The sequence below is a fragment of the Pinus tabuliformis genome, chromosome 7 (genome assembly GCF_031772625.1).
Source record: "Pinus tabuliformis cultivar Carrire ecotype Pingquan chromosome 7, CPIR1, whole genome shotgun sequence".
Classification (NCBI taxonomy): Eukaryota; Viridiplantae; Streptophyta; class Pinopsida; order Pinales; family Pinaceae; genus Pinus; species Pinus tabuliformis.
The window spans coordinates 664818086-664830200 of record NC_142293.1 but is presented as its reverse complement, the minus strand read 5'-3'; positions in this window follow the sequence as shown (position 1 = coordinate 664830200).

Below are 12115 nucleotides of genomic sequence, written 5' to 3'. Positions count from 1 at the left end.
ACGATAAGTGTTATATACCTACCCCAATAGATCCATTGTTTCCATATCTATTTGACAGAAATAGAGATGTACAAAAGCATGATGAAAAAATGTTGTCACATGTAAATGAAGAGCTAATAGTTCTTGATTAAATTGATGAATCTCATGACAAGAAAATAGGATTTGTTGCACTTGATAAAACAATGAGATTACCATCTATAATACTTATCAAATTCAATGTTCTTGTTGAACTATACGCAGGGAGCTATAATGAAGAAGATGGTCTTGTTAATGGCGTTGATGAGATATGCAAAAACTATATGAAAAATAACAATAATGTTGATGTGTTATGGATAGATTTCGTAAATCCAGAGATCGACAAACTTCAAAGAAACAATTATCATGAATTTTATGATGAAAATGTTTCATCTAATTGGACACCAATATTGCACATTTCAAATCCATTGACATGTAATAGCAAGAGCTTTAGAACTATAGTGCACAAACAATTTCTGATATGCTAGATTATGCTAGAACAATTCATTGATCACAGGGTTTAACATTAAATGGATTTCATTTGATCCAACTAGCATTTCAACACATGGACGAGTTTACATAGCACTATTGTGTGTTAGAATGATGGAATCGTTGTATAAATTTTTTGTAAATAAGAAAGTGTTAGAAGGAACAAAACACTCAAGGACTGAAGCATCATGGAAATTGTGGTATGTAGAGAAGCCGATAGTAAATGCAAACACTTTAACATTTGAAAGTTTGAATACACAAAGTCTACGTGCTCATGTGAATGATATTGTGCGCGATGAATATTTAATGAATGTTATGATTCTATGTATCCAGGAAATGCATTTAAAATATCCACCATCCAACACTGAATTTCGTAAATTCAATTTCAACATATCAAATTGTCTTCATGGAGTAATTACTTACATACAATAGAACATAGAAATTGTATCAACAAAAAACATTTGCAATGATAGAATCAAACTTTTTTTTCGTAATTATATTTCCAATGTCGAATATGCATAATAATTGTATATGTTGCACCACTTGTACCTATTTCCGCAATCATTGAAGAAATAACAAAAGAGAAGGCAAAATTCGCATTTGGTGATTACATTTTTATACTTATTGGATATTTCCATATCAACTTCAAATAGAAATAGAAGTAATCAACTACTAGAATATATGTGGTTGGAACAATTACAAGAAATAACGAGGAAATTTATTTTTGGGAAAAGGATAATTATTGATCACATTTGGAAAAAAATTCCCTCTTCATGAATGTCATTCTCGTGTTTCACATTCGTACTAGAGTGGTCGTTATAAATGATGCAGTGGTTGGATTAGACAGAATGAATCAAGTGGCTAGAGGGAGATGGAGGGAGATGGAGGGAGATTCCATCATGACATTATATATGTCATTATGGTCAAGATATTTCAATTTCATTTCTTCTAGTCATGACTCGAGTATGTGTCATACCATATTCGATGTGACTAGATTCGATGTGAGTGAGAGGAGAGATATTCATGACTGGTATTATATATGTTATTATGCATGGTCACTTTAGCCAACCTTCTAGCAGCAGTAACTAATCCCAAGAGAGAGAGCTCTTTTGCTAGCTGATACAGTACATTCTTTGTTACATTTTGAGTAATTGTCAGACTGTAAAAGCTATGCAATTTTTTTTTGAAGCAATAAAGTTCATAAGAAATTATAAGTGCAATAGAGGACACTTTTCCAAGTTTTAGCTATTTTTGTACAGGAATTAACCATAGATTTGTTTATTTGTTGTAATTTGTAGTCTAAAATGAATAGGTAATTAATGTTAATGAATAGAACTTTGCTTTAGATGCACAATTGGAGGAAGAAATCACAAAAATTGAGAAATTCGTAAGCAATTGTTAGTGCAATAGAGGACACTTTTGCAAATTTCAGCTATTTTAATGTAGGAATTAACAATAGATTTGTGTACTTATTGTGATTCATTGCCTAAAATGAATAGGTAATCAATGTTAATGTTTTTTTTTTTTTCTAGTTAAGACTAACCTACGTACCCACGGGGTATTCGAACAGGTGACCTATCGCAAGGAATGCCTTAACAGCGCACCCATTCACCGTCAATCCAAAGCCCCGTGGGCTCAATGTTAATGTTAATGTAAGGAACAAAACTTTTCTTTAGCTGCACAATTGTAGGCAGAAATCATAGAAATTGAGAAAGAGATATTCAGTCAAAGTGTCAAATTCCAAATTATAGTTGTTCCTATGAAACATTTCATAAGGCAAAGTTAAAGAAAATGTTTCAAGAAGGTGCAAATTCTTAAAATAGTTAACAGTTATGATTTTACATAGTGTAAGTTCCCTTAAACTTTGCATGTTCATTTTTTGTTTACTAGTGATCAAATGTTCGAAATTTTTATATATGTTATTATGAATTCATTTAATCTCTGAATGCATTTTTTTTCACATTTCATTACAAATGGATTTTTGCTAGAATGGTTCACAGATTCCAATTCATTTACTTTTGGGTCTAAGAAGTATAAAGGTTTTTATAAACTCTTTAGATATCAAATATCAATTATATACCTTATTGCTAAAAAAATCATTGCTTTGTGAAAATTCTAATACAGTTTACCAATTTTATGAAAAATTCAAACATAATTGCTCTTTCTGTAATAGATATGAAAATGCATCTTCAATAATTGTTTTTCATTGTCGAAAACTTTGATGTTTATTTTAATCATATCTATGGTAATTATAATTTGAATCTAAATAAAATTGTTGATATACGAATGTCATATTTTAGTTTTTTATAGCACTTAGAACAAAGTGCATTTTTAATTTGAATTTTGTCACATGGCTTTGACCAACCTTTGCAATTTACTTTGTTCTCTTATGTATAGGAGTATAAAAAATGAACATTAACAAATTGTTTTATCAAATAATAGAAATTGATATCTAATGTTTGAAATAATTTTGTATTCCATTTGATTAAATCTATTATTTCAACTCTCTGGCCCTCCTCCTCTCTCATCTCGTCATCATTTTTGCATATAACTTGTAGCTGCATTAATATTTTCATAATTGAGCATATCATATGTGGAACAATGTTCAACTACTATTGATTTTAATGATATGAAATGGAATTTAGCTACTCCAAGGCAGCTTTTTTTATTAATATGCTAGATCGCATTCTATTTTTTATTAACCAAGGCTCTCCTATAAATAGATACAAGTTGTTTTTTTGGCATTTATTCAGAGAAGTAATGTGTACTCAAGACATTCACTAAGTAAAAAAATGTACTATTTATTAATTCTAGATTAGATAATTGCACATTTGGCCATTGTTCTCGTATTATTCAACATTAACTGAACTTACTTCTTAAAAAATGTATGAAATCATTATGTATTCTGTGTGATGAAAACTCTGCTTTCAACTCTCTAGCCCTGTTCCCCTCTCGTCCCACCATCATTTTTGCAAATAACTTGTAATTGTGTTACTCTTATCATAATTGAGCAGATCATATGTGAAATTATGTTCAACTACTATCGATTTTAATGATATGAAATGACATTTAGCTTCTCTAAGGAATCTTGTTATATTAATATGCAAGATCACATTCTATTTTGATTAACCAAAGCTCTCTCTTCAATAAATACAAGTTTTTTTGGCATTTATTCAAAAAAGTAACATGTACTCAGGAAATTCACTGCATTGTTTTACTATTTATCTGGATTAGATAATTACACATTTGGAAATTATACTCGTATTGTTCAACATTAACTGAACTTATTTCTTCTGACAAATAATAAAAATTTCATTTTATAAAGTTCCTTTCCACAAAGTAGAAAAGCACTTCTAACTGTAGAATTAGTGTTTATCATATTTTCTTTTTTGCAAATTTTCCGATGTCCTTTAATATAAGTACAATGAGAATAAGAGTTGCAAATAGTAGTCCTGGCAAGTGAAAAAATCCATACATTGATAGCCTTTCCATGTTGAAGCACTGCAATAAACCGTTTAAACAAATAGATAAATAATACTAAGTACATTTTGTAAAGGTTACAATGTGATATTTGCAAAAAGAATATTTCCTATCGAAAAGCATGAATATCAAATCAACTTGCAAAAGATTTATTTTCCAAGTGATTTAGATATTAACAATTCTGAAGCTTAACATTATAGCTATAGTTAACATGTTAATTGAGACATGTTTCATTAGCAATTCTGAAACTGAACATTGTAGCTATAATTAACATTGTAACTCACACATGGTTATCAACATTTGTAATTGTATCATATGCAAAGCTATTTATGTTTATGAATATGCATTTTTTCTTCTCTGCACATGCTTACTTCGAACAATGAGTTTTGCACAACCATTTTTTCATAGCTTTCTTCACATAGCTATTTCTGTGGTTGCGAAATGAATTGACAAATAATAATAAACACAAGACAAAAATATATATATAACAATAACAAAAAAACACAAATGCATATGTGCATAATTGCATAGAATATTCATAATCTGCAAAAATCTCTTGAGCTTTCATTGTACTAACCTTCGCACTTTACATAATCAACAAATAATAAAATAGCCACTAATTTTCTATATGCACAACCACTTCCGAACAACTTTTTTCAGAAATCTAACGCTAAATAGTGGCTTGCAACTAAGAACTTAAAAAAATTGACCATCCATATCCATATTGCATCCTTATTTGAGCACAATGTAGTAGAAATGAGTATCAAAATATTCAGTCAAAAAGTATTTTGGGCTACCAGCAATAGCTACAATAGAAAGGGGCACACCAGCACCAACACCAATAGCACTTCCATTGTTGTTGGGAAAAGTATCCATTCAGAATGCCCCTATCCCACTCTAAGGTGTGATAGTGCCTTAGCAACAAACAAGGAAAACTACTTGAGTATTCTTCTTTATGAAATGTAAATGAGGAGAAAGGATGTATATAACCTATTTCTTTCGCTAGTTTGTTGATCCAATCGCTCCTCTCTTCAATGGCTCCCAGCTCCCTGCTCCCTTACCGGCCCAGCTTCACCGAATTCCTGCAAGATCACAAGAGAGAGAAACTACACGAAGATATAGATATACATTCATAAAAAGCTTAGGATCAGATTAAGCTAAACATGCAAATATAACAAAACATCATTGATACACAGCATGTAGGAGAAACTCAAATAGTTTATTGATATGATAAGAAAGTCCAAGAGGAGATACAACCATGTGAGTCCCGATCCAGCATCTACCTCCCAGCAAAGGAATCCCTTCCTCTCCTCCAACAAAGCATAAATCACCCAATGTACTAATCTCAATCTTAAACCAACAGCAATTCTCTGCAAAGTACAAAATTCCAGCCTCTGGATCTCTGGGATGAGGGATCCATATATAGATGTGAGCAGAGAGGATGAGTCAGCTTATGTTTTGACTTGTGGCTTCTCTCTGTCAGTTCTTGCTTCCACTTGGAGGCTGAGAGCCTCTTACTCATCACTGGTCGAATTCATTAAGGCAAGTGTCATTGGAGAAGATTCTGGAAGCTTCCAGTGTCTGTACACCTTGCGGAATGACACTGCCATTTGGCATTTCTCGCTCAGCGCACCCTGGTAGTGCATTTAGGTGCGTTGCAATGCACCTAGCTAGTGTATTGGGGTGCATTGCAACGCAGGCAGCTAGTAGAGCATCTGAATTGATCATGAATTGACTGATTCTGAGTGGTTTTTGGTGGAGAACTTCTGGGAGAAGCTGTCATTGGTTGACCTTGTTCCTTTAGGGGCAGGAACAACACTTTTAGGGACTTTGGATCCCTTGGATTATGGACATTTCATGCTTAAAGTTGTAAGGCACAAAAATGTCTATAACAGTTGCCCCCTAAAGTATGAGGCCGTTTATCGGGTGAAATGCTTTATTAGGAGGATCCGAAGTTCATTCAATGCTGGGAGGAGACCTGTAATAAGATACAATACAATACATTATTTTTCATACTGTTTTCATGATCTAGCTGAGGCGGGCATTCCCATGCTCAGCTTTATAAATTCATTTTTATGTACATAGGACAGACAACCGTCTGATGGTAGACTGATGATCTTGATGGAATCATCATCCTTTTGGTAGGATGATTATCTGTGTTGCAATGCTGTACATGTCAATGTCTTTATTTTTCCTGAATATATATCGTAGCCCGGATGGATGAAACTAGATCCGGGGTCTTCAATCTCATCCGATCTTCACTCTAAGTACAAGTCGATCCATGTGAGAAATGTTTTGAAGTCGAACATGGAAAGACATCGCTTGATTACCAGTCAATGATGTAAACTGTTAACAAGCGCGAGAGGAATCACCGATAATGATAATGACCCTCAAGGTACTGCAGTACAATTCACGTGGTGTGAATAAAGGACTTGGCGTCGAACACCACGCAAAATCTTTCGGTCGAAGGTCATTGATGTATACCTGTCGCCGGAAGTGAGAAACTTGCCATTGAGGCATGCAAGCTTCAAAGTACTGAAGGGGGTGTTCCTAGATCAACTTCTTGGATAATGAGCTGATGTCGACAAGAAGCGATCCGTCAAAGGAGGGCCTTGATGTATCCCACATCAGTGACACGGAACGGAGCAAATGATTTTGATGGAGGTGAAAACGATCTGATGATATATGGTTCAGGGTGGCGGTCATGAAAGAATGAAGTAAAATGTATGGTAGTGGATGGGACACGGTTGACTTCTCTGGATGACTTCTCTTGAACATATCGGCGACACTTATATGATGGATTGGTAGCATTTACCCCAAAGGTGGATGGTATGGCGAGACCATGGTGATGTGACCGGTGAATGAAACAACCCAACCCGACTCAGGCACGGAGTGGAAGTGTCATGTTCAAGAGCGACTTGCTACCAATAAAGGTTCTTTGAGTTTCTTCCCAATTTTTCCCCAGTCATTGCTGACCAGTACCTCTTTATTTTTGTCAAGCTTGAGGAGGATAACATATGCTTGTTCTATAATTTGCCCTTCGGGAAAACCCATCGCTATGTTTTAACGAGCCTAGTGATAGTGAAACTCGTTCTCGTCTAAAGACAAGTTTGTCGCTATTAATCTTTTTAACGAGTCTAACGACAAAGATAACTCGGTCCTTTTCATTTTTAGAGAGTCTGAAAAGGTACGTAAAGATAACTCCAAAAGTCCTTTTTCGTCATCTAATCCCTTAGGTCTGAAAAAGTATAAAACAATACAGAAGGGATGAATTTTCGATAGTTTTAACGAGCCGAACAAAGCAAGCGCTCGATCTTTTTGTGCAATAATCCCTCAGGTCCAAAAAGATTAAAATCGAGAGGAGGGATAGCACTTCCGGTCACTTTAACGAGCTGGAAGGCCAAAACTCGGCAATCTTTTCATATTTTACGAGTCAGATGAAAAGAGCTTAAAGAAGACTTGTCTTTTGAGGAACGAGTGATAAAACGGGTAGCAGCTGATTCCAAGTAAGGGTTGGAATTTACCAATCACGGCAGTGTCACAAGGATGGCTAGTGAAATCACTCTTCGCAGCTATTCCTCAAAATGGGTAAACAATCAAATGGAGGTGAATGATCGGCCAATGGAAAAGTGGAGGTGACGGTGCAAACACGACCAAGGCTTTAATGGTTGATAATATTACATTCACGGTGGTTATTTACCGGAGGATAGTTCATTTTTTAACGAGCTTAAACGCGGGTTGAAACACTTGCTCGATCTTATGTTTATTTTTTAACGAGCATGAACTATGTGCTAAAACTGCACGATAACATGGTTTTTTTTTATTTTTTACCATAAATAGCTTTGCCTTTTCAAAGATAGTACTGTACCCTCAATTGCTGCATCAAACTAGTTAGAAATGAATAACATTTGCTTGAAAATGAGATTAAAACGCTAATATTTCACTTTGAACTACGTAAAAAGCAATTAAAAAGTGTTTTTACCTCTCATTTTACCATTTCATTTGAACTTGGTTTGTTGGAGCTTCGGAGGTGCCTCTTCCCCCTTGATTTTCATCAGCTGATTTTGGGAGATTCTGTGGACGATTCTCGGCGCCGTCTGGACCAGGTAGGAGCTAAGCCTGAGCTCTTTCATTTCATGGTTTCCTTTCTGCATTCTGTGCTTCTTTCCCTGCTTTTCTGAGCCCCTGGGGTTTGATGGGGTCATTCTGCCATCAGCGCACCTTGGGCACTCGAAACCTGTGCTGAATGTCAAGCAGTATGAAGGCAGTTTGACCTTCAATGCAGGTGGAACATTGTGCAGGTGCGCTGGGCGCAGAAAAGGATTTTGTTGCACAGTTTTTGATGAAAATTTTTGCCTGTTTCTCATCAAAACCAGGATCTAACTCCTCTCATGTTTGTTTTTCAGAGATCTTGGAGCAAAATGACCCTTACATGGCGAGAACGAGAACATGAAGAAGAGGACATGATTGCCCTACATGATCCGGTTATGGTGAACGCGCTGCGGAACTGTGGTCTGCTGAAGTTCTTCCGCATCTCTAGCATGAGACAGCAGATCAACCTACTGCAGTATTTGCTCGATGCTTGGGATCCTATCAATCAAGTTTTATAGATTAGGGGCAAATCTATCCCCTTGGCCGCAATAGACATTTACTTCTTGACTGGCTTGTCGAGGCGGGGTGCCCCCATCTCTTTGTCAGGTTCGGCCCGAGGGAGTGACTCTGTGAGAGATTATGTCCGCCAGTATTGCAGGGAAGGATCTCAGCCGAGTAAAGACGGCAAGATCATCATCCGTGACGTTACTAACAGGTCCCTTAGGTCTATCCTGTATACTTTTGGTAGGATGGCCGAAAGTGCGTCTCTTCATGTAGCCAATAGATCCTATATGCAGCATGCCTTGGAATGCCTTCAACCGAAAACATTCAACTGGTGCGATGCAGTACTTCTTGTGATGAAAAGTCAGTTGACCAAGATAAAGGACGGGAGGTTGAAGAACTTTGGTTTCGGTTCTATTTTGACCGCCTTTGCCTTGGAGAAGATACCACTGATTCAGCCGCAGTACATTGCTCTTGACTTACCTTCTCCCACTGAACCACGCATGCAGAGATGGGTTGACCATATGTCCAGGCACGCTGGTCAATCTCAGTTTTCTTTTTCTGATACCTTCTTCAGGTGGTTTGATCGTCAGGAGATGGTCTATTCCAAGTATCCATATGTTGGCATGGATTTCTGGGGTGATCCGGATTTAGTACTGCCGGATGGCGAGCAGTGGGGCGCTATTGGTAAAAGTTTTGACTATATCACTGTTTACTGTTTTTATTTATAATTTCCTTGTGCTTTATTCTATCAAGACTTTTAATCAAACTCTTGTGTACATGCAGATGTTGGTCCTGTTCGTCCAGTAGTCCATTTGAGAGTGCCAGCCGCTACCCCAGCAGGAGAGGCTGCTGGGAGGGTTATTCTCCGTGACCTTGATGTGGCCGAGACCCTCACAGCTGTGCAGGAGCAGGTTGAGAGCCTTACTCTCAGTATTCCCGATGTGAGGATCGACGAGCTACCTTTGTAGTTGCAGCGACATACTACTGGTGTGCCTAGACGATGGACTCGTCTCTTACGCATGATCGCACAGGCTGTGACTTGCTATCACGAGCATCATTAGACTAGGGTGCCCCCTAGCATTTTGAGTTTTTGGGTCATGTGACCGATTTTGTCTTAGTTACAGAACATTATGTGTAAACCATAAACAGCTATATATATATTTTGATTTTCGGGTTTTATTCTGGTTGAGCTATATGATCCATATGTAAAACATTGATGATGTGTTTCTTTTTACAAATGTCACAAATGTCTATCTAACACATAGTTTGCTAATGAGTCGGTTAATGTGTTTAAGTTTCTGGAAATATGTTGGTATTGAATCAAATCAAATTGTCTTTCCAAAATCTTAACCCTTAGGAACATGCGATAAATGGCCGGATTTCGGACGGAATATATACCATTGAGTTGTAGAATTACGAGTTGTGAGTCTAGCCTGATGATTAGTCGGCGTATACCATGGATGATGGCATCAGAGAGAAGTTCTATCAACGCGCTATACTCAGCGATGTTATTCGTTGATTGACCAATGCATACGCCTCTGAAACTTACTAACTCGCCGCTTGGATCAAAAATGGCCCAGGCTACGGAGGACAGGTTCCGCGAACTACGACTCGCTCCGTCGGCATATCCAACACATGTCTCCAAAAGGTTTGACATCTGCAATAAATGTAAAAAGGTGGATTACTCGACCAAAACGAACACTTTAGCGAAAACAAAATACAACAAAAGCATATTGGTTACTATTTAAGCATAGTAACGCTTGAGGTACAACCCATTACGAGGTTGCGCCAGTGGAATTCCGTCATAATCCATTAACTCGTAGGCTCCTTTTGCTAACACTCATTTAACAATATAGGGGCCCATCCATAAATAATTAAATTTACCTGCTCCCAATTTATCGGATTCTTGGTCGTAAAGCAAGACCAAGTCACCTTCTGAGAAGACACGGGGTTTGACATTTTTGTCGAACTGCGCCTTGACTCATTTCTTATGGGCTTCGTTAGCCAAAGCGGCATCACGACGGGTTTCATCCAATTGGATTAATTCCAAGAAACGAGCCTCTTCTTCTGAAGTTCCAGGGAGGAGATCGATTGCGAGTTTAAGAGACGAGATTTCGCACTGGACTGGTAAGACTGCTTCCAGGCCATATACCAGTTGGAAGGGTGTGAACCCGGTTGCATTCCTTACCGATGTTCGGTAAGCCCACAAGGCTGAGTACAGGATTAGGTGCCACCTTCTTTTGTGAACTCCGATCATCCTTTGCAACATACGCTTCAGGACCTTGTTGATCGCTTCAACTTGTCCGTTGGCTTGCAGATAATACGGAGTAGAGCTGTCGTGAGACAATCCTAGCTTGGCAGCTAATTCAAGCATCATGTGATTGCAAAAATGCGATCCATGATCCGTGACTATAGCCTGTGGTACGCCGAATCTGGCGACTACATGATTGAAAAAGAAAAGGGCAGCTGTTTCACCAGTGTTATCTAATGTAGGCATCGCCTCGGCCCATTTGGTAAAATAGTCAACGGCGACTATGATATACCCATGCCCCCCGGTTGAGGTGGGGTTACATGTCATGAAATCGATGTCCCATTTGGTGAAAGGCCCAACAGTAATTATTGGCTGTAGAGGTGCGGGTGGTCTTCTGGTTTTGCTATCAAAAATTTGACAAGCATGGAAACTTCTGACTGTGGTTATGCAATCTTTGAACATTGTTGGCCAGAAGTATCCTTCTCGTAATATTTTTTGTGCTGTAGCATATCCAGATTGATGCCCCCCACAGGCCCCTGAATGACACTCATTTAGGGCTTTTTCGGCCTCCTCATGGGTGAGGCACTTTCTCATAACTGTATCGATACCATGACGGTAAAGTGTATCACCGACGATCATGTAGTCTTTTTCTTGGTATCGTATACGTTTCTGTTCAGAGTGAGAGGTGTTAGGCCTAAACTTTTGGGTTTGGAGATAAATTATTATATCTCCATACCACTCATTTCTTGTAGATATCAGAAACAGATTCTCATCCACGATTGATTCTTCGGATGTTTCATCATTGGATGACGATGGGAGATCGCATAATAATTCTGCAAAAACTAGAGCTTTCTTTGATTTGGATTTTACAAATTCCAGATCAAACTCTTGAAGGATTGCTATCCATTTTGAATATTTTCCCCCCAGCAACTGTCGCGACAATATATAAGTCATGGGGTTGCAATCAGACAGAATGGTAGTTTTTCGGAAGAGGACATAGTGTCGAAATCTTTGTATCGCTTGAACAGCTGCAAGCACTAATTTTTCAACATAAGAATATTTACTTTCTGTATCATTTAAGTTTCTACTTAAATAATATATAGGGTGTTCAATTCCATCGACTTCTTGAACTAAAACCATTGCGATGGTTGTATCTGCTGCAGCCAGATACAGGTTAAAATCTCTTTGATAATCGGGGGAGTACATTAATGATGCTTTTATTAAGGAATCTTTTAAAGCATCGAAGGAAGCTTGCGCAACCTGATCCCAGACGAAGGGTACCTC